The sequence below is a fragment of the Eleutherodactylus coqui genome, chromosome 1, assembly GCF_035609145.1.
Source record: "Eleutherodactylus coqui strain aEleCoq1 chromosome 1, aEleCoq1.hap1, whole genome shotgun sequence".
In the NCBI taxonomy this organism is placed as follows: Eukaryota; Metazoa; Chordata; class Amphibia; order Anura; family Eleutherodactylidae; genus Eleutherodactylus; species Eleutherodactylus coqui.
The window spans coordinates 517,766,189-517,790,858 of NC_089837.1; positions in this window are offsets into that span (position 1 = coordinate 517,766,189).

Sequence of the window (24,670 nt, forward strand, 5' to 3'; positions counted from 1 at the left end):
CTTGAAATATAAGCGCTACCCTGAAAATAAGCCCTAACTTTACATATTTTGTGTCATCTGCAAATATTGATATTTTACTACATAACTAGAGATGAGCGAGTATACTCACTAAGGCACATTACTGGAGCGAGAAGTGCCTTAGCCGAGTATCTCCCCGCTCGTCTCTAAAGATTCGGGGGCCGGCGCGGGTGACAGGTGAGTTGCGGCGGGGAGCAGGGGGGAGCGAGGGGAGAGAGGGAGAGAGAGAGCTCCCCTCCGTTCCTCCTCGCTCTCCCCCGCCGCTCCCCGTCCCCCGCCGGCCCCCGAATCTTTAGAGACGACCGGGGAGATACTCGGCTAAGGCACTACTCGCTCGAGTAATGTGCCTTAGCGAGTATACTCGCTCATCTCTATACACAATCCTTCTACAGGTCATTGATAAATATATTAATAAGAACATGCTTTCACCACAATATTGCAAAAATTGCCATAAAAAATGCAAGAAGGCTAAAATAAACCTTACGTCAAACAAAATCCTACATCTCAGTCATCCATTATTATTATCCGATATAGGAGCAGTTTGGCATTAAGCATAACGATAGGATCAATGACATCACTAAACTCTCCTAATGATATCATGTCCCGGAATGTATGCGCCGGCTGCCGTCTTTTGTGTATCGCCATGTTTCACGGACGGTCTTTATCTAGGACTGCGAGGCCATAAAATGAGATTTTCCAGCGTCCCGCACTGATGGTACGCTCTGTTTGTAGCCGCACACATTCCCTATTTCATGGCTTAAAGTCATTTACTTCAATCCTCTCTAATGGTTCCCTGTAGAGCGATACAAAGACACTAAGTGATTCTTGGGATATGTAGAGCGTCTATGGATTCTGGCTTTCCAAGATGCTTCTGGTCCTTAAGACTGATGAACTAAGGTGGTTTTCATGTATGTAGCAGAGCTGAGTGTGTCACTGGATTAAAGTGATAACGCAACGTATTATCAGCGGTTCGTAATGCCAAAGGAACGTTCATAGCGCACCGTACATTTGTGTAAAGGGAACTTACCAGCAGTTCTGAGCAGGTCAACCACCGGGAACGTCCGACCCACAAATCTTATTTTATTTAGTGCCTGAATCAAGCAGAACTTAAAATCGCCCAAACTGCGGGAAAAAAAGCGCCAAATGGTCCAGTGAGGATCTCTGCTGCCCACACTTCACTCCAAAACACGACCCCTCTCTGTCTCCATGACATGGATAATATTTCCTACATCATTCATGGAACAATAAAAATCTTGCGCATGCGCGATGTGACTGGTGCATGCGCATATCATTTGACCCTGTTGTGGGTAGATTCGCCTCACTGCTAATTGGAGATGCTGTCCTTCCTGAAGGGGACTCTGCCAATACCTTGGGCAAACAATAGGAGCATTCACAATATTTCTATTGTCCCGTGGATGGCATAAGAGGCGTTATCTGAGAGACATTGGGTCATGGAGTGAAGTGCGGGCAGCAGAGACGGCCAGCCGACCCACCAGGCAGTTTGGACGTTATTTCCATGCAGCGCAGGAGATTTTATACCATTATTGACAGCCTATACACCTTTTTACTGACCTCACTAATGGGCTTTAAACCTGCACATACATACCTGCATTTATACGTCACAGCCCGGAAAACCCTCAGTCGGCATAAAGCCTCAAAATAGTTAAATAGAACCAGCACCCATAGAAGCTTGTGGGAGCTGCCAGCATATGTCTGCTGAAAGATAGGGCAAGACGGCAGATGTTGGCCGCGTATAAAATCTGCCGCCGTATTCGGTCACCAATGTTCTATCTTTAACGGCGCGACGTTTGTACGCGGCTAAAAATCGGTCATCTGAGTGAATGCGCTGGAATTCAGGTGGGTGTGATTATTTTACGCAGCTAAATTAGTCGCATAAAGACGCTTGCGTGAATAAGACCTTAAATGGAGAAAATACCCCAAAGATTTTTAAAAAGTAACACATAATAGGCATTATAACTAGAGATGAGCGAACGTACTCGTTTAGGGCGATTTCGCACTCGAGCATCGCTTTTTTCGAGTAACTGACTAAAAGATTCGGGGGGCGGAGTGGTGGTGCGGAGGGTAGCAGTGGGGAACAGGGGGGAGCTCTCTCTCCCCCCCCCCCCCACTCCTCTCTGCAACCCCCCGATCACCCCCGGCGCCCCCCAAATCTTTTTGCCCGAGTAGTCAGTTACTTGAAAAAAGCGGTGCTCGAGTGCAAAATCGCCCTAAACGAGTATGTTCGCTCATGTCTAATTATAACCCTAAAAATAATTTTAAAAAGTAATGCCGGAATTTTAAAAAAAAACTTTTTATTGTGCAAAAGTAGGAAAAAATAGAGAAAAAAAATCTACATAAACTTGGTGTCGCAGTAATCGTGCCGATCCAGATAAGGAGAATTCACAATTCTCCAACATATTATGTGGACCCAACAGCGGCACCATGCAATGGAGTTTATATGTTCTCCTGTTTGTGTTTTCTTCAAAAATTTGAGGTCCTTCAAAAAAATCCAAAAACATTCTCAGGTGAGGCAACTTCCAAGGAAGATGGTTCTAGAAAAGTTAGATTGTAGGCTGAACCTGAGCCAAGAACCATAATGAGCCCATACTATCTATGTCAGAGGACACATTCACACCAAATGCAGAGATAATGTTCCCTCACCTTTCTAGGTCTTCTCCATATGTTCCTAGCTTAGCGTGAAATGCAGTAGGGATCGGAATAGGCAATGTGTTCCTAATGTTTGCCTTGAGAATAATAATACAACCAATGAATAAATCCTGAGGGCAACTACCTGGAGTGTGAAACACATTACCTGTAGACCTTAACCACCCGCCGTGACATAACATTTAGGAAGTTGAATCAGAATACATACCGTAAAGTTGTGAGGAAGCAAAACTAATTGTGTCTTTTTGCCAGCTCCTCTCGCTATTGAATATGTAACATCGCATGAACCTTCCTTTTGCATTCTTTGAGCACAGGTCAGCAAACACGGCCCCGGACAAATTTAATGGGCAAGCGTAGGAGTGGAAACTCATCTCCCCTCGCTCTTTGGAAAGAACGTGTTGTGATGCTGAGAGCGTCCACGTCTCGCCGTCTGCCAAAAACTCCTTAAAAAATAGAATCATTTTGACTATTATTTTCCTTGTTGTTTCCGGAGCTGATATAAACGTCGTGTTCCTCCAGGAAGAGATTATCTCATGTTGATCACCTCTCGAATATGCTCATCAGAATGTAACTGTTACACATAGTTACGGAGAGCTTTCATCTAGGATACAACATGTTATTATGGGTTCAGGTTATGTTACACGAGGTCACCTCTAGTTCCTTTCTTCCCGGCACCTCCGGTTCGCCAGTAGAGGGCCAGTCTACTTGGTCAGTCAGTGCAACATTTTGGCATAATTAATTTCTTTACTGGGCCCACTTTCCTATAACTGAAGTTTGAGGTGAGGTTCTCATCTAGCTCCAGGACCGTTGGTGTCCTAAGTCATCCTGGTGTTGACTCATCCAACAACGTCTAGTGTAGGTGGAACCAGAATATTTCGGAATAGTTTGGAGGTACGGTTGTGTGGAAGTTGTTTGACTGAGGAGTTAGTAAAGATGGTGAAGCAGGTACAGGCTCAGATATTAGTCAGACACACTGGGGAAAGTTGAATGGGTGCAAATGCTATTGGTCTCGGAGAGAAAGGCAGCCATCCTGGAATCCAGAGAGAGTGCAAATCCATCTGGAAGCTAAGGGGTGCATAGAGGCATTGGCTCTCTGGCCCGGTACTTACAATACATTGGCCGGAACTCAGAAGCTCTTAGGCTGCCTGCTAGGCTACAGAGGACCTGCTGATTGTTCGTCATGGAGGTGTTTTTAGGTGAGATGTTTTTAATTGGCGCCAAATGGGCCCTAACTATATGTGGGGCATTATGTGCATAAAGGGGCACTATTACCATATTGGGGACAAAATGGGCACAGTTACTCTATGGAGGCACTACTTCTGTAGAGGGAACACAGGAGGAACTAATATTGTATGGGAGAACAAAGAGGGAGGCAGGTCTAAAACTGGCAATGGGGGCCATTCAACTTTAGTTACACCTCTGACCAAGCATGGGCTAATGGAAGTCAAATGCCCCTGTCGTACCATAGAGTAGTTAGGCACTTAATCAGGCAAGCCGAGGTCATATAGAGACAGAAGTGATGAATGAGCCATATAGTACATTGTTGGATACAGTATGTGAGAGCTATATGGATGACTGTATAATGCAGCATCAGGGTGACTACCCACTAGTGTTTACGAATCTGCTGCGTTTTTTTCCAGGTGTCAATGGGGCTTTCTAATGTTAAAAACACATCGCGGCAAAATCGTAATTTACTGCGAAATCGTGATTTAGCACAACGCGATTTTAACATTAACAAGTCCCATAGACCCCTGGAGAAAAAAATAAAAAGCTGCGAATTTCGCAGTGAAAAAGATCTGTAGTGGGCAGGCGCCCTCAGGTGGAGCATCAGGTGGAGCATCAGGTGGAGCATCAGGTGGAGCATCAGGTGGAGCATCAGGTGGAGCAGGACCCAATGTGTTTGTACAACAATTAAAAATAAATTTTTAAAAATCCACAGTATGTCTTCTGTTCTTAAAGGGGTTGTCTCACGCCGAAACGTTTTTTTTTTTTTTCAGTAGGCCCCCCGTGCGGCGCGAGACAAACCCAATGCATGTGTTAAAAAAAAACGTTTAGTACTTACCCGAATCCCCGCGCTGCGGCGACTTCTTCCTTACCTTACTAAGATGGCTGCCGGGATCTTCACCCACGATGCACCGCGGGTCTTCTCCCATGGTGCACCGTGGGCTCTGTGCGGTCCATTGCCGATTCCAGCCTCCTGATTGGCTGGAATCGGCACACGTGACGGGGCGGAGCTACGAGGACCAGCTCTCCGGCACGAGCGGCCCCATTCACCGCACAGAAGACCGCACAGCGCAAGCGCGTCTAAAATCGCCAGAAGACGGCGATTTTAGACGGATCCATGGCGACGGGGACGCTAGCAACGGAGCAGGTAAGTGAATAACTTCTGTATGGCTCATAATTAATGCACAATGTACATTACAAAGTGCATTAATATGGCCATACAGAAGTGTATACCCCAACTTGATTTCATAAGACAACCCCTTTAATGTCCATTGCTCAGCTCTGTCCTCGGAGCCGAACAACAAAAATAACGTAACTGCCAGATCCCGCACATTCTGGCGCTGAATAGATCCCATTTACTACAATGGGGTCCGTCCAGCTTACGGCAGACGATGAAACGGCGCTGCAGGCAGCTCTATTGCATCCAGAATTTTCTGCTGAATCTGCGCTACAGCTTCCAAATGAAACTTCCAACACAGATGTGAAGGGGGTCTAAAACTGCATCTCTACTGTATATGTATATGTTTATATATATATATATACACACAGGTGTAGAGGTACTTCCACATCTATGTATTAGAGCATGCCGCGGGTGAGGACGGGTGATTTCACGGTGCGGAGTTCCGCGGTGGAATTCCGCACTGTGAGCATTGTGCTATTAGGTTCAATAGAACCTAATAGCTGCGGGCAACGCGGCGGATTTCCGCTGCGAATTACGCGGCAGAAATCCGTCCATGGGAAGGAGCCCTTAGTATTATTTATAGAGCCAGTGTTTCTAGTGGCACAGTACACCACATATAATACAATGTAGGGAATGACATCATCACATGCAACTCACTGAAGGACCTGTGATGACGGTTGGAGTTGGTCAAAATCACCATCATGTGATCAGAGGCGGAGCTCGGAGCTGAGGTGAAATCATGGCTGGGATGAAGGAACTGTGATGACGTCACCATCATGTCATCAGAGGCGGAGCATGTAACTCACTCCTTCAGTCACTCACGGACACGTGGTCGTTAGTACTGACTACATGTGGGAAAGATATGGCAAGTCCAATCTTTTCTCGCCCGTATTATTAACCGGTGAGAATAGCACGAATGAAAACAAAACCATTGAAATGGCGCCACGTGTTTTTTTTTTGTACCAATAATATGCGTGCAAAAAACTGCAGGTGTGAGCGGCCATGTGAGAGCGGCCATGTGAGAGCGGCCATGTGAGAGCGGCCATGTGTGAGCGGCCATGTGTGAGCGGCCATGTGAGAGCGGCCATGTGTGAGCGGCCATGTGTGAGCGGCCATGTGAGAGCGGCCATGTGTGAGCGGCCATGTGTGAGCGGCCATGTGAGAGCGGCCATGTGAGAGCGGCCATGTGTGAGCGGCCATGTGTGAGCGGCCATGTGTGAGCGGCCATGTGTGAGCGGCCATGTGAGAGCGGCCATGTGAGAGCGGCCTTAGGCGGCTTCACAAGGGTGTGTTTGCTCACGTTTTTGCACACGCAGTACATATAGAATCAAACACATTAATGGCAGCTGGTTTCATACACATTTCCTTATTTTGCAGGAGCTGGCGAGAGAACCAACACCTATGCTTCATTGGGGTTAGGCTTCTTTCACATAAGCGCATATCGGCCGGCGTTTTCATGGTCAGCTGATATACGCTGTGATCTGATGGATTGGATCCCAATGTATCAGATCACATGAGCGTATTTGTGAGACGTAAAAGCGCCCAGCCGGCCAATATAGCGCCAGTGTTTTTACATCGGAGCCAAAACATAGTTCTGGAACTATGTTTGGGCCGGAATACATCCAGCCGCTGCATGGGCTCCTATGGGAGCACATGGCAGCAGCCATAGGTGGGAGGGAGTTTAGCAGCGTTCTCCCCCCCACCCATGCAGGCTCACCTGTCTTCCGCCGCTCTCGTTCTGTGCAATGGGAGGGAGCGGTACAGGGGGCGGAGTTAAGCGCTTGCCCGCCCCACTTCCTCCCATTAATGCTATGGACAAGGGGCAGGGCGAGGAAGAGAGGTGAGCCTGTGATGGGGAAGGAGGGGAAGTGGGTGATGGCCTGGTGAACTCGGTGCATTTACACCGGCCGCGTATTTACATCTTCATCAGCACTTCGGCCCTATTCACCAATCAGGTTGCTGGAGTTGTGAATCAGAACCAATCAAGTTGCTGGAGTTGCTGAATAGGACCGAAGTGTTGATGAAGATGTTAATATGCGCGCCGGCCTCACCAGGCCATATGAACGGGCGCACAAATGTTTGATTTGTGCGCCCGTTCACAAAATCTGTTACTAATGACGTAGTGTATACGGCCAGCCGATATGCGCTCATGTGAAAAAAAGAAGCCTCAGGCTTCTTTCCGCCGAGCGCATATCGGCCGGACGATATACAGTACGTCAATTGAGAAAAATTTGGTGAACGGGCACACAAATCAAACGTTTGTGCGTCCGTTCATATGGCCTGATGAGGCCGGCGCCGAGCTCACCAGGCCATCGCCCATTTCCCCTCTCTCTCCATCTCAAGCTTACCTGTCTTCCTTTCCTTTCGTTCTGAGCAATGGGAGGGGGCAGGACGGGGCGGAGCACTAGTCCGCCTCCTACCATTGATGGCTATGGACAAGGGGCAGGGACAGTTTGGGCGCTTAGCTCTGCCCACATCCCGCCCCACCCCTTGTCCATAGCATCAATGGGAGGAGGTGGGGTGGACCGGTGCTTAGCTCCACCCCCGTCCCACCCCCTCCCATTGCACAGAACAAAAGGGGAGGAAGACAGGTGAGCCTGCACGGATGGGGGGGACAATAGAGGGAGTTTAGCAGCCACGCTGCTAAACTCCCTCCCACCTACGGCCGCTGCCATGGGCTCCCAGAACTATGTTTTGGTCTAATGTAAAAACGCCTGGTGCCATATTGGCCTGGCCGGGCGCTTTTACATCCCACCAATACGCCCATGTGATCTGATGCATTGGAATCCAATGCATTAGATTACAGCGCATATCTGCCGGCTGTGAAAATGTCGGCCGATATGCGCTCATGTGAAAGAAGCCTCAGAAGGAGTAATTCTGACTAACTTCTAACAAGAACCACCTTATTGATTGGCCTATTACTGAACCATCATTGATGAGTTATTATAATTAACAGATTTTTAGTCACTTTGGATTTTGCTTCGGGCTCGTTCGCATGGGCGTGAAAATCGTGTAAATATAGCCACGCAAAAAAATTGTGTCAAAATCACACAAAAATCGGACGATTTTCTGCGATCAAGTCCTGAGCCTCATTAGCATGGGAGTCCCAGCGGGATACCAGCTGAAAGAATGCTATCAGCGCCGCCCGCTGAGAAAGTCAGCGTGTGGCGCTGATAAGTGTCATCCTTGATTTCTAGCTAGCTTGCTAGAACTCAGCGATGAACGAACAGTGCACGATGGCAGCGCTTCTGGACACAACAATTATTGCTCAAAAGATGGCTTTTGATCGAATTTTGAGTAATAACCGTCTCAATGGGTCTTAATACAATTGTTTACAGTCCAGGGCTTGTTAGTAAAGGTTAACTGGCATCACGTGTTTACAATGCGATCTATGATAACTAGAGATGAGCGAGCGTACTCGGAAAAGCACTACTCGCTCGAGTAATTTGCTTTATCCGAGTATCGCTGTGCTCGTCCCTGAAGATTCGGGTGCCGCTGCGGCTGACAGGTGAGTCGCAGCGGGGAGCAGGGGAGAGCGGGCGGGAGAGAGGGAGAGAAAGATCTCCCCTCTGTTCCTCCCCGCTCTCCCCTGCAGCTCCCCGCTCCGTGCCGGCACCCGAATCTTCAGGGACGAGCACAGCGATACTCGGATAAAGCAAATTACTCGAGCGAGTAGTGCTTTTCCGAGTACGCTCGCTCATCTCTAATGATAAACCTTTACCAGCGCTGCTAATGAGATTTCATTATGGATATTTGGTTTTGCACTCCGTCTCCTGGTACCTTTACAATCTGCTTTTGAAGTTTTCCTGTGCTGTATGCTAATGAGCTGAAACTAGTCAAATTTTGCAAAAAATAGTCCGATTTGTCCATCAGCGCTGCGCCAGGCCTCCCCGTTCTTGATATGGCATGACTACTGATTTCCTGTCTTTGCTGTAATCCCTCACAGGCGATGTAGCAAACCCTGCCCGCAGCCGCGCACCGCAGCTCTCCCTTACCAGCTGTAACGTCGTACTGCGCATGCGCCTTGGGAATCATTACTCACACCACGTCCGAGATCAGATGACTGTGGCAGTAACTATACTCAAGGCGCATGTGCGGTACACCGCTGAAGTCTCAGCAAGTAAGGGCAGAGCTGAGGTGTGCGGGCAGGGTGTTCTATGGCGCCTCTGCGGGATTACAGTGAAGAACGGGGGAGGCCTGACGCAGCGCTGAGGAAAAATTCAAATTCTCTTTAACTTCTTTTAATACAGCACAGAGAGGCTTCAAGAGCAGATTGTAGCGGTACCGCGGCACGTACTAGAAAACTAATTAGCGATAAGGAAATCTCATTAGCTGCGCCGTTAAAGGTTTATCATAGATTACATTGTAAAAGGCTGATGATAGGTTCCCTTTAAGGCAAAATGTCAAGCCAGTATACACAGGACTGTGCTGACCTCACAATATTCTGGCAATTAACAAACAGAAAAACAATTCTGATAATTGGTATTCATTAATTCATGACTTATCAGTTTATATGAGAGACACCCGGATGGACAGCGGATTCCTCACACACCATGGCGGCTCCATTACATGGAGGTGTCATACGGTGGAACATGGAGTGCCGTCATAATGGTGTTCAGGATTTCCACTCTGCTGTCAATCCTTTTTTTCTTTTCTTACTAGGAATGGATTCAATCCAACATTTTTCTAAAAAAAAAAAAAAAAGAAGCTAAAAACATAGGATAAATGTCCGTACTGCATGTTGGGATAACATTGTCATGTGCAGACGTGGTATGTCTGGACCTTCTATGAAGCATTGTACCTGTAACTGTATCCTACTGTATGTAGCGGTGGGCATTCTGCATACCGCTGTGTAGTGCTTTCATACACCAACCTTATGTTGGAGATTAGTGATGAGTGAGCTCACCTCCTCCCCCTCCCTGCACAGGTCAGAGAGTATGCCCACAACACATTCTGTCAGGAACTGAACATGCCAGGACTCGAACCTTCATCTTTTCCATTGTAACTTGCAGTCTTGAACATAATTCTACCTAAATCCTTCCTTAATGTCCCCATTATATTTTAGCCATGCCTTTCATGCATGCTGAGATTCTTGACTCCACCTGCTTTGTGCCCAATTGTTGTTGCTCTGTTTGAACTCTCAGCCTTGGCATTCCTGCGCCCGAGTATTCCGGCTTGTTCTGTTCAGCATTATTCTGATTTCCAATCCTGTTTATATCTCATTACGACTGATCTGCAATCCTGTGTACTAAGCTCTGCTTATATCTGGTTATGGCCGCCTCTCTCATTGGATTCCAGACCCCGGAATCAACATTGTTACACTCTACCATAGAAACCAATAGGTGATAGTCACAGCTCACCTCTTCCCCCTCTCTGAACTGATCATGCCCATAACACTCCGATAGAAGTCAATGAGTCATCTCCAGAGTACAAGCTTTGCGTTCATATGACTGCTGTAAAGCATATCTCTAAATGCTGTTACCTGAAGCTATGGCAAGATGGCCGCCATATATACAGACAATAGAATTTTTTTAAAAAATCCGCAATACGAAAATAAAAAACACATTAGAAAAATGTAAAATGTTTCACTATAAATAGTGAAAACACTTCAGGTGACACACTGCCTTTAAATCTTGTCCTACAAACCGCTAATGATGCTTTCCTGGTTGTCGCTGTGGCTGCCCACCACTAATTTACGGTAATTGCCGCTCTTGGCTATATCCACAGCGTGTTAGTTTAAGCATTGAGCTTATTCAGCTTGTTCCCATATTAGATGGATGCTAGTTAGCCTTGTGGAGCCGCGTCCCCAGCTGCTGCGCACCGCCAGCCAATGTTCGCGTCAATTTTATCAAAAACAATATGAACCTTTCCCTTTATGTGATGATTTTTTTTTCCTCCGGGTTTTTTAGATATCCAAGGGCTTTGATTAATTCTTGTCTTGTTATCTATCAAGGAGCTCCGATAAATATGCAGCGGCTGATGTAAGGTCTAATCTGGAAAGCTGGGGAGTGGGAATCCTTGTCACCATTTTTACATCTCCATCGCTCTACAGGAACATAACTGATGGTCATTGATAGGCACTTGTGCTGAGAGGCTTGACAACTACAAGAGCTCTTTTTAGCGAAGCTGTCGATCACTACATGTTTGCGGATGGGATTAAAGGCTAAAAGAACGCTTATTTCCATCTTTATGGAAATTGATTTTCATGCCGCTTGGTAAATGACATCGCAATTGTAAAGATTGCAAAGTAACCATTTACTGTATAAGGAATGGAGCTACGCAGCTACGGAAACTGTCATTCCACTCACGACTGATATTAACAGAAGTGGAGCAATAAATGTTTTGTGAATTCCATGGTAAAGGCATATAGCGTTTGGTTTCATCAAGGAGCAAGTTGTATTCCATTGAAAATAACTACTATAATACTGCCCCCTATGTACAAGAATATAACTACTATAATACTGCCTCCTATGTACAAGAATATAACTACTATAATACTGCCTCCTATGTACAAGAATATAACTACTATAATACTGCTCCCTATGTACAAGAATATAACTACTATAATACTGCCTCCTATGTACAAGGATATAACTACTATAATACTGCTACTATGTACAAGAATATAACTACTATAATACTGCTCCTATGTACAAGAATATAACTACTATAATACTGCCCCCTATGTACAAGAATATAACTACTATAATACTACCTCCTATGTACAAGAATATAACTACTGTAATACTGCCCCCTATGTACAAGAATATAACTACTATAATACTGCCCCCTATGTACAAGAATATAACTACTATAATACTGCTACTATGTACAAGAATATAACTACTATAATACTGCCCCCTTATGTACAAGAATATAACTACTATAATACTGCCCCCTTATGTACAAGAATATAACTACTATAACACTGCCCCCTATATACAAGAACATAACTACTATAATACTGCCTCCTATGTACAAGAATATAACTACTATAATACTGCCTCCTATGTACAAGAATATAACTACTATAATACTACCATCCTATGTACAAGAATATAACTACTATAATACTGCCCCCTATGTACAAGAATATAACTATTATAATACTGCCGCCTATGTACAAGAATATAACTACTATAACACTGTCCCCTATGTACAAGAATATAACTACTATAATACTGCTCCTATGTACAAGAATATAACTACTATAATACTGCCCCCTATGTACAAGAATATAACTACTATAATACTGCCCATATGTACAAGAATATAACTAATATAATACTGCCCCCTATGTACAAGAATATAACTACTATAATACTGCCTCCCATGTACAAGAATATAACTACTATAATATTGCCTCCCATGTAGAAGAATATAACTACTATAATACTGCCCTCTATGTATAAGAATATAACTACTATAATACTACTCCTATGTACAAGAATATAACTACTATAATACTGCCTCCTATGTACAAGAATATAACTACTATAATACTGCCTCCTATGTACAAGAATATAACTACTATAATACTGTCCCCTATGTACAAGAATATAACTACTATAATACTGCTCCCTATGTACAAGAATATAACTACTATAATACTGCCCCCATGTACAAGAATATAACTACTATAATACTGCCCCCTATGTACAAGAATATAACTACTATAATACTACTCCTATGTACAAGAATATAACTACTATAATACTGCTCCTATGTACAAGAAAATAACTACTATAATACTGCCCCCTGTGTACAAGAATGTAACTACTATAATACTGCCTCCTATGTACAAGAATATAACTACTATAATACTGCCTCCTATGTACAATTATATAACTACTATAATACTGCCTCCTATGTACAAGAATATAACTACTATAATACTGCCCCTATGTATAAGAAAATAATTGCTATAATACTGCCTCCTATGTACAAGAATATAACTACTATAATACTGCCTCCTATGTACAAGAATATAACTAGTATAATACTGCCCTCCATGTATAAGAATATAACTACTATAATACTGCTCCTATGTACAAGAATATAACTACTATAATACTGCCCTTATGTACAAGAATATAACTACTATAATACTACCCCCTATGTACAAGACTATAACTACTATAATACTGCCTCCTATGTACAAGAATATAACTACTATAATACTGCCCTTATGTACAAGAATATAACTAATATAATACTGCCCCCTATGTACAAGAATATAACTACTATAATACTGCCTCCTATGTACAAGAATATAACTACTATAATACTGCCCCCTATGTACAAGAATATAACCACTGTAATACTGCCACCCGTTTACAAGAATATACCTACTATAATACTGCCCCCTATGTACAAGAATATAACTACTATAATACTGCCCCTATGTACAAGAATATAATTACTATAATACTGCCACCTATTTACAAGAATATAACTACTATAATACTGCCCCCTATGTACAAGAATATAACTACTATAATACTGCCCCCTATGTACAAGAATATAACTACTATAATACTGCCTCCTATGTACAAGAATATAACTACTATAATACTGCCCCCTATGTACAAGAATATAACTACTATAATACTGCCCCTATGTACAAGAATATAACTACTATAATACTGCCTCCTATGTACAAGAATATAACTACTATAATACTGCCCCCTATGTACAAGAATATAACTACTATAATACTGCCCCCTATGTACAAGAATATAACTACTATAATACTGCCCCCTATGTACAAGAATATAACTACTATAATACTGCCCCCTATGTACAAGAATATAACTACTATAATACTGCCTCCTATGTACAAGAATATAACTACTATAATACTGCCCCCTATGTACAAGAATATACCTACTATAATACTGCCCCCTATGTACAAGAATATAACTACTATAATACTACTCCTATGTACAAGAATATAACTACTATAATACTGCCCCCTATGTACAAGTATATAACTACTATAATACTGCCCCCTATGTACAAGAATATAATTACTATAATACTGCGACCTATTTACAAGAATATAACTACTATAATACTGCCCCCTATGTACAAGAATATAACTACTATAATACTGCCCCCTATGTACAAGAATATAACTACTATAATACTGCCTCCTATGTACAAGAATATAACTACTATAATACTGCCCCCTATGTACAAGAATATACCTACTATAATACTGCCCCCTATGTACAAGAATATAACTACTATAATACTACTCCTATGTACAAGAATATAACTACTATAATACTGCCCCCTATGTACAAGTATATAACTACTATAATACTGCCCCCTATGTACAAGAATATATTTACTTCATTAGTGCCCCACATAACTACTATAATGTTACTGTTCCCACATGTGCTAAGTGATGCTGAGATTGCCTCACCTTAATCATATTTGTATTGTATGCCCACACAATGGCCGCAGTTGTTCCCACTCTATTTGGGAGTAGTAGATAAGGTAATAATTAGAGATGAGCGAGCATACTCGTCCGAGCTTGATGCTCGTTCGAGTATTAGGGTGCTCGAGATGCTCGTTACTCGAGACGAGCACGACGCGATACTCGTCTCGATTAAACGAGCACTGACCATTGAATTCAATGGAGCCGGCAATACAGCCGACTCCATTGAAAGCAATGGGCTGCCTGCGTACGCGGGATGAATTGTCGGGAAGGACTTAAATATATAAGCCCTTCCCTGCAATTCATCTAGAAATGTGTAAAAATAAAAAATATATATATACTTACCTTGTCCCGGCAGAACGATGTTAGCCCATTGAATTCAATGGAGCCGCAATACAGCCGACTCCATTGAAAGCAATGGGCTGCCGGCGATCGCGGGATGAATTGTCGGGAAAGGGTTAAATATATAAGCCCTTCCCTGTAATTCATCCAGAAATGTGTAAAAATAAAAAATATATATATACTCACCTGGTGCCGGCAGACGGAGTTCAGCGCAGCAGGCTCTCCTGCCCCTGAGCCAATCAGAGGCAGCCCTCACTCACCCATTCATGAATTCATGAATGGGTGTGAGTGAGGGCTGGCCTCTGATTGGTCAGGCTGTGACCATTCAGAGGCATCTTATTCAGCAGGCGGGGATTTTAAATCCCCGGCTGCTGAATACTACTCACAGCTGTTCAGAGCAGTTCAGGAGAACTGCAGCCTGCCGCGCTGAACTCCGTCTGCCGGCACCAGGTGAGTATATATATATATTTTATTTTTACACATTTCTGGATGAATTGCAGGGAAGGGCTTATATATTTAACCCTTTCCCGACAATTCATCCCGCGATCGCCGGCAGCCCATTGCTTTCAATGGAGTCGGCTGTATTGCCGGCTCCATTGAATTCAATGGGCTAACATCGTTCTTCTCTGCCACATCCTGTTACAGCTGTGGCAGAGGAGAACGATCGTTATGCTGACAGTGGGGGGGGGGGGGGGGGGGGGGTCTCACTCTTGCCGCTATTGTGGCTTAATAGTGGGACCTGGGAACTTGAGATACAGCCCAAAATGTAGCTCCTCGCCTGCCCTATTCGTTTCTGTGTCGTTTCCATCACTTTCTTGTGTTTTGCAGATTTTCACAAATGAAAACCTTAGCGAGCATCGGCGATATACAAAAATGCTCGAGTCGCCCATTGACTTCAATGGGGTTCGTTACTCGAAACGAACTCTCGAGCATCACTGAAAGTTCGACTCGAGTAACGAGCACCCGAGCATTTTGGTGCTCGCTCATCTCTAGTAATAATACTTCTCTGCATTACTAGTTTTCCTTTAGATTAGGCGTCGCAGTCCTAAAGACCAATGAGATGTCAGAACATTTGAGGCTCAGTGGAATGGGGTAAATGAAACCTGCCTGGGACAGCACCTGTATTCCGTCACTGTCCTGCTGAATGCATGAACAGCGCCCTCTGTGGGTGAAATAATGTAAATCTAAAAACATTTTTTTTATTATCTGCTCTATTTTTATCTTGACAAATATGTTCAAAGTAACTTTCTTTTATCTTTCCTTATTTTCTATGGGATTCAGTTTCTAGTGAGCTGCACCCCTGGGAGTTGTAGTGCCACGAGCACATCCCTTAATATAGAACATCCTACTTGTCCTTTCATTCATATTTTATTTATAAGCATCTTGAGAGTGGCAATAATGTGAAGATGATACTTAATCTGGGTCTGTACAGCTGTTTGAGTTGCTGAAGAGCCCCGGTGCAGCCTTAATATGGAATGATAGGGCACTTTAAAACAGATTTATTTCATATCAACTCCATATAATTGCTAGCAGCGCGACACGTTCCGCTACCGAAATAACCTTGTCCCCATACGGTAAAATTCCAGTAATCCAACGCATTTTCATGACAAGGTCAGCTGAAACAGAACCAATGAAGTTTATACGGTATCCCTCCTATATAATAACTGTCCTAGGTCACAATACGTAATGCGGCACCGGGGTTTCATACGTCAGTCTAAGGCTGGGTTCACACAGAGCGCATTTAGCGCAAATCCGCCAGTGGCCGCTAATCCCGGCATTAGCCAGCCATGTGGACGAGATTTCTCAGAAATCTCGTCCACATGGGACGGCGAATCCGTCGCCGCAAAGCCGACAGAAACCGGCACTGCGGCGTGGATTCGCCGGTCGCAGCATGTCTATTTGTTTTTTTCCCGTTGCGGCCGCACTCTCCTCTATGGGAGTGACGGCCGCAACGGAAAAGGGTGCGGCCAAGCTACTCCAAAACCCGCGGCCAAGTGCTGCGGGTTTTGAAGCAGTGCTTTTCCGGTGGAAATCTCACGTTTTTTTTGCTGCGGCCAAACCGCGAGGAATTTCCGCCAGGAATACGCCGCGTGGGAACCCAGCCTAAGCAAACTGTTGAGTAAATGCGACAAATGTATTAAGATGCGCAAGCTTCATAACAGATTTGTCACCTCTGGCTGCACCTCAGTCCTCCCGATGGAAATCTATGCCAGTTGCGAGCCGGAGTAGGCTTCTGCTATCGTGTAAACGGTTTCTGGCATATTGTAAATCTCCTGACCGTATGTGGCCACACCCCCTCATGTTAGGCCCCGTCCATTTTTATTTATATATTTATTTTTTAAATTAAAGTGACAGGACCATTCACAAAACTCTAAAAAAACAGCGCTCGTCAATCAGAACAATTCCTGACATCCTCCTCTGACCCCTTTCCATCCACAAGATCCCCTTTTGCTGGGTGTTCTTCCTTGATCATGCAGTTCTCTGCGTTCTTTCTTCCGAAAACTGGCCGCGGCATTGTATGCTGCAGTACACGGTCACGGTTCTATTTTCCATGCAGGGAAGCTCGAGTCATGAAATGGCTCTAATAAAGTGGCCATTCAGTGCATGTATAGCAGAAATCTTGCATGTTTCAAAATCGCACTTTGCCTCCTTCTGCCAGTTATTTCCATGCCATTTTCATCTTCTGAGCTTTAACTCCCTAAAGGGGTTATGTCAAGTTATGAAGTTGCCCCCTATCCACAGAATAGGGAATAACTACATGATGGGTGGAGGTCTAAACGCTGAGGCCATCACTCGAGGACTGACCCGACACCATTGTAGGGATCAGTGGGTCTCAGCAGTCAGACCCCCACCAATCGTAAGTTTTACCCTATCCTGTGGATAGAGCATAACTTTATAACTTGACACAACTTCTTTAGTGACCAATATTCCATTTTTCCATTGCCGCATTCCAAGAGCCATAGCCTTTAATTTTTCTGTCAGCATGGTTATGTAAAGGCTTGCTGTAGTTTTAATAGCATTATTTTTTGGCTATTGTATACATACCTCAGGGTCCCATAGCCCTCCATAGATAGGTGACCCTGAGGACCATTGTTAGGCCTCTGTGCTCCACAGGAATTTATCGAAATGAACAGGGTTGGATGGTTGCTAACCCGGGCTACAGGGGTCCAGGCAACTTCTCAACCTTACTTTCTTCTGCTGTTTCTGGTAGATGCGGGTGTCATCCTGTTTTCTCCAGAACATGAACTGCTGTACACTTCTCGGCAATACATGAAGAGTTACCTTTTACAGTGCTCCCAGCTTAGCTGTAGGGCATGAGCAATTACCTCCCTATTTAGCTGAGCTGGGAATCCTGCCTCATTGCCTCAGTGTTGGTGTGTGCTTGTCTCAGACACCCAGCATAGGTCCTTTCTCCCACTACTTTGTCTGCCCTTACTCCAGATTCACATCTATATTCGTTTCTTTGCTGCCTCCCTGTCTTGGTTCAGATCCTGCCTCTGCCCTCATTGTCTTTCTCTCTGTCTTTTGCCCTTGTCTATGTGCGCTTGTTGCTTGTTTATTGCCTTCCTGTCCCTACACTGTTCCCGTCTTTGTGGTTTGTGTCAGGCCTGAGAGGAAGATCACAGAGCCGTCCTTGTTAGGGCACCTACCCTGCTTTTAGGCAAGGGTACCCCCATTTTCCCAAGTAGCAAAGGGCGAGATTTCCCCTGACCACTGAGGCTCAGCTGCCAAGCCTAACTGGCAGGTTGGCATGGTGGATCCACACTCACAGTTCTTAACAACAACACTGTAGGCAGGTTCAGAACTCAGGTGGTTGTGGAAGCAAGACGGGGTTTGTAGAGAATGTGGGTCCTGAAGTCAAAGGCAGACCGTTTTTTTACGGCGTATCCTATATTCTTTGACCTGTATGGCTTTTCATACATCTCTTCATGGTGGCAATCACCAGATTCCGACTTCTCTCTCTCTCAAATGTAATGCTGCACTCCCCTCCCAGAAGGGACACACCCATGTCACCATGTTCTTCCGGGCCAGCCAACCGGCAAACACTTAAGCAAAAAGTTGCAACATAACATTATGCACTAGGTGGCGTAAGTTCCCCACTAACAGCGCTTAGTAAAGTCATATTAATGCCTGCATAGAGGGTCTACCCCTCTGCAGTAACCTTGTGATTGCATTGTGGGTGCCCTCCCTCTCTGTCAGCCTCTTTACAATATTTGGTGCCAATGAATGTGGCATCTAAAAGGGTTAAACTGCAGGCATCAGAACTGGCTCCTATACCAGCTGAGCTCCTAGCTATAAAAGGTGCATGCATCAGAAGGAAACATGTTAGTGGTCGCCGTAAAAGCGTGTATTGGTGGTCACTAATGGGTTAAAGAGTCTGCAGCATAAACTTCTGGTGAAGCAGGATTTCAGACTGCCACACACTCGAATAGACAGTTCTGCTAGTCAGAGTCACTGAACATAGTTTTGTTCTGATGTGTCTGAGCTAAAAAAGAAACCAAATGATCACGTAGCGACGTCCGTTTCTTCTTTCTTCTGCCCTACCAACCTGTCAAATATAGCCATTAAACTAGACTCCCCTAACCCTATTAAAGGCATGCCATTCCATGCAGCGTTGTGTGCGGACCTCGCAGACCGCACAATCAGACCTTGATTTGATTTACGACTACAATAGATTCACAAAATGCAATTTCAGCTTTGATGGAGCCGAGAAAAGCTGATGTAAACATACTTAGCGCTCGGCGACTCTTTGTTATCTTGTAAAGGAGTCATATAATCCAAATGTTTCTGGAGTTTCTCGGCATCCAATGAGGTAAAATATCTTTCCATATCAGATTTCACAAGAAGTATCTTAGCTATTAGTCCTAAAACTGAATCCCCGGCACTGTTCGAACAAATTGTAACGCGTTATAAGGACATTTAGGACACATTCTACCATCCTCATTGCATTCATACAGAGATGTATCCACTCGTGAAGCTCTGAAAAGTGTGAGGGGGCTCTTCCTCGATGTTGGATTTAGTAGACCACCAGCGTCCGGCTGTTCATACAACTTTTAACCCTTCCTCAGAGCTGTAACTCTTGTTAGCGGCAACTCTGTTCTGGTCCTCCCTGCTTTTCTCTGCACAATCCCCCCATCCTGCTCTTATCTCCAATACCCCTCTTAGTGCCTCCCCATAGTAACAGCACCTGCCTTGGTCTCCCAAAAAGTACAAGTGCCCCATAAAGTAATAGTGCCCACAAAATAAAAAAAATAATCCCTCCTTTGTGTTCCACAGTAATAGAGTAATAGTGCTCTTTGTGACCCCATACAGCAATAATTCTGATCCTTCATGAGTTAATAAACTCTGCGTGCTAAGTAATAGAGCCCACCATGTGCCCCCACAAAGTAATAAAACCCTCTCCAGGCTCCCAAAAAGCAATAGAGTTACCTTTGTGCTCCCACAAATTACAATGGCCCACTCCATTCCTCCACAAAGTTATAGAGCTCCTTCTGTGCCCCTTCAATGTGAAAGCACCTCTACAAAGTAAAAGTGCCCTCTCCGTGCCCATAGAAATCAATAATGCCCCATGCATGCCCCCACAAAGAAATAGAGTCTCCTCTATGTCTCCATAAAGCAAAGCATCCTCCTCGTCGTACCAATAAAGCAAAAGAGCCCCCTCTGTGACCCCACAAAGTAATAGATTCACCTCTTTACCACCATCAAAATAATGCAGCCCACTTTGTGCCCCCCAAATAGTACAGCCCTCGGTATGCTCCCCAAATGTAATAAAGTCACTTTTGTGGTGTACGGCAATGGGTTCACCAGTTTGTTCAGATGTTTTGACATATTTGTATAATTTCGGAATACACAGTGGCCATGGCAATGGTTTAGGTAGGCGTTGGCGGTGGGTCATTTTCGTTTAAATGTATTTTTTTTTTTTTTAATTTTATTCTGTAATTTTTAACTTATTTTTATAACACCTTTTTTTATACGTGTGGCTCCCATGTCATCATATAGGACCACTGGGAGACATTCACACCGTTTTTTTTTTCATTTCACGCTTTTCCACTTGTACTGGAGCATCCATAGCAGCAACATCCACAGGGGCCCCAGTTACAGGGGAAAACATTCCCTTGGGGTGACAGTAGTCACTGTCAGAGCTAGTCGGTGGACTGATCTGACATGCTGAGAGGTCGCTGGCAGTCATGTGATCATTGTGTCCTGTGTAGGAACAGCTGACATCTGAGGACCCAAACTGTTCCTGCTAGATTACAGGAGCAGGGGCCTTAATCCTGCGCCATATATTTACTATCAGCCACGATTAAAGCCCAGGACAATCTCTACTAATTAAAAGGGTGACTTGACAATAAGCTGATTCCACAAAGTCCTCCTGTGGTGGTCCTTTGTGATCAGCTTTATTTGGTAAAGGAACCTGGTATGTGTTTGGTTTTTCTATAGCACCCCCACAGGCTAAGTTAAGCATTACATAGTACCCATTCAAATTTTTAGGCTGTCTTGGTGATGCAGGACAGAACGGGTCCTCCCGAGAAAGAGATGCCTTACATAACCACTCTCCACTGTGATTGAGAGATGATGAACCGGCTTGGGATTTCCCTTTCCGGTCAAGAATCCAGGCAGATCCTTAATTCCACACAAAGTTTCTCGCCTTGTGTGAAATTACAGGAAAATTATTTTAAGCTGTTATCTCAATGGTATCGTTCCCAAGAGTACCTGGTCACACATAAATTGGCCAATGCCAATACATGTTGGAGTTGCACCTCCTCTATTGGTACTCTCTCTCATATATGGTGGTATTGTCCGGTAGTTCGCCCCTTTTGGCAGTATGTTGCATAAACCCTGAGAATGCAAGAGGCTGACACCCAGTATGTTTCTCTTTATGGAGTAATATATGGAGAGGGATGTATTCCTACCTAATTGGGCCAATTCGGCAGTCTGGGAATGAGCCGCTACGAGGTAGTTATCCTATGACTATGTGTCCTGCATATAAGCTTTAAAAAAATGACTCCTTTTTTAATCCCATTCGCGTCCGCTGCAGTATTACGCTCCAGTGTTGTATTCGCGGATGGATAAGTGGGTCTGTAATTGGTTTAATAAGAGCGGGAGGATATGATGATATTCTGCTCTCAGCTTTGTCAATAATAACAATAATGATCTAATCGGCTTCATTATTCATGTATTTTGTGTATCAATTAATCCTACACCACTTGGATGTACTTTTATTGAGTTGGCTCGAAGCGTAGGGATGACTTTTTGCTGTTTTCGCTGTAAAACAACAGAGAAGTTGACTGAAATGATGAGCTGTAGCAGAGTTCTAAAGGGTGAAGGACCACTTGTGTTATTGACTTTACTTTTTTTTCCATGCTGTTTAATTAGAGCTCGTTTTCTATGACTCCAACCAAACCACAAATTTTACAATGCCAACAATATGACTCGTCAAGCTCTGTATGTGTCCAGTTTCATACAGATGTATATGTAGTGGCCCAGTACATGCTTTCCTGGCCCCCTCCATAATGTCATACATGTATGTCTTACATAGATGCTCTGTGCAAAACTGTCTTGTCATGCTAGTATGTGAATTAAACCGCTGCAGCATATGAGAGGTTAATGTCTGAAAAGTGTGAGCTGACTGTCGGTCAATGTATTAAATTATGCCCTGTCACATGGTATGAGAGAGGCTATAAATGAGAGTGATTGAGAGTGGGAAAAGGAGTCAAGTCCATCTTCTGGAGCTGAGAGAGCAAAGCACAGAGGCACATGAGGGCACCTTTAGCCCTCATGTGTTGAAGATGGAAGAGGAAGAGAGATTTTCCAAATGCAAGGATCAACATGATCAGTAAGTGAGGCCCCAGAGAGAAAGAGTGAGCGTGAGCCAGTCCTAAGGCTTTCCTACACATGGCCCAGTATAGAGGTACTCTTCTACTTAATTGTTCACGCCCAAGCATTCTGAAGTCTGGGACCGCTGGGTGGAGCTACACGTCTTCAATTGTCACACACACAGGCGGGGGACCTGAGGTACTGTATTACTGTCTGTGGCTTATTTATTTCCCTGCCGATGCTCATGCCAGTGGGTACCGGAATGGTGGCCTCACCAGTGACAACCTGTTCCATCATCTATTGGGCATCCTTATGCCGGGGGTTTCCGGAAGAGGGCCAGCGCTGCCCTAGCCTTGGCTGCGCGCGTCGCTCCGGGAGGAAGCATGGTAAGTGCCGCCATGACAAGCCAGCATCTTGCCCACCCAGCCCCTCAGCTTATGCCATGTGTCTGGGGTCACCTTACGGGATGCTGCATATACATGGATCTTTTCTATTGGATTCCTAAAGATATACCTCCCAACTATCGAACAAAAAAAGGTGGATAAACCATGCGGCTTGCAGAACATACATCACAATTTATTTTACACTCTGACACCACCCTTTTACACTGTCATACTTTTTGTGTCCTCTCACAGTGCCAGTTACTGACCCTATCACAATAATAGTACCTTTAGTATCCCCCCACAGCGATAGTGCCTGTCATGGAGCATTGCTACTGCTCACCTTGGAGTTGGACAGTGCTGTCTGTTACATGGTGCATAACATTCCTCTACCACTACTCACTTCCAGGTCCCTGCCCATAGGGCTCACACAGGCTCCTGTCCTCTCTCTTGAAGGGCCAGAATGCACTCCCTAATCCTGTCCCCCACCAATCACCGACTGACATCCCAAGGGTAGATGCCTAAGCAATTGGTTTCATTAGCTAGTTTGTGTGTATTCCTGGTTCTGGTGCTTCTGTTTGACTATTTCTGATTTCTGTGCTCCCTGACCTCGATTCTGTATTTTGGCCTCTGGCATTGTCTGCTGCCTGCCCTGACCTTCAGCTTGGACCTCATTTATGCACCTGTGCTACCAGCTCTGACTTCAGTTGGCTTCCTCACTATGTCCTTGTTGAGACCTACAAGTACTCGGCCCAATGCAGCATCGGCAGCAGGATATGAGCGCAGATACCAGGAGAACAAATTATGATTCTGCAGCCTCCAATTGGTGCAGCAGTCAGCTGACTTCCTATGATGTCATCTTTTCTGCAATCACTGGGAGGACAGCGGGGCAACATGGTATTTACCAATGTCTTTTTGTTATTTTAAGACATTTGGAGCTATAGCAGGAATGTGTCCAGTAACTGACAACACCTTAAAAACGTGAACAGCCCTTCACGATTTAAAGTATGTCGACTGCACACATTTTTCTACTATTTATGGATAGGTGATAAATGCATAAGATGTTTTCCAGCACTGAGATATTAATGGTCTATCATCAGACTAGGTCATCAATATCAGATTGGTGGGAGATCAGAAACCCTGCTAATTAGCTGTTTGAAGAGGCTGCAACCTGTTCTCAGGCCAGTTACGTCACGTCCCTTTCATCACATGACTTAAGTCTAGCTCAGCTTCCTTCATGTGAATGGGATCCAGCTACTATACAAGGCACAGTTGTTATGAAATGTATGCTGATGTGCCTGGTATGCAGTGAAGAGACCAGGGTGCTTGCCACAGTCTTGCAGCCTCTTTGAACAGATCATTGGCAGGGATCTTGGTGGTGAACCCCTACCAATCTGATATTGATAACCTATTCTGAGGATAGGTCAACATAACCAAGTACCAAAAAACACTTTAGATCAATGGGGTTCTAACCACTGAGACCCCTACCAATCACTAGATAAGGGATCCACTTCATCTTCCCACCAAGCTGCATGGCCTAAGGAAAAGTTGGTATAGAGTGGTATCTGAGCCTGCCCCATGCTGCTCCCTTCAAGGTCT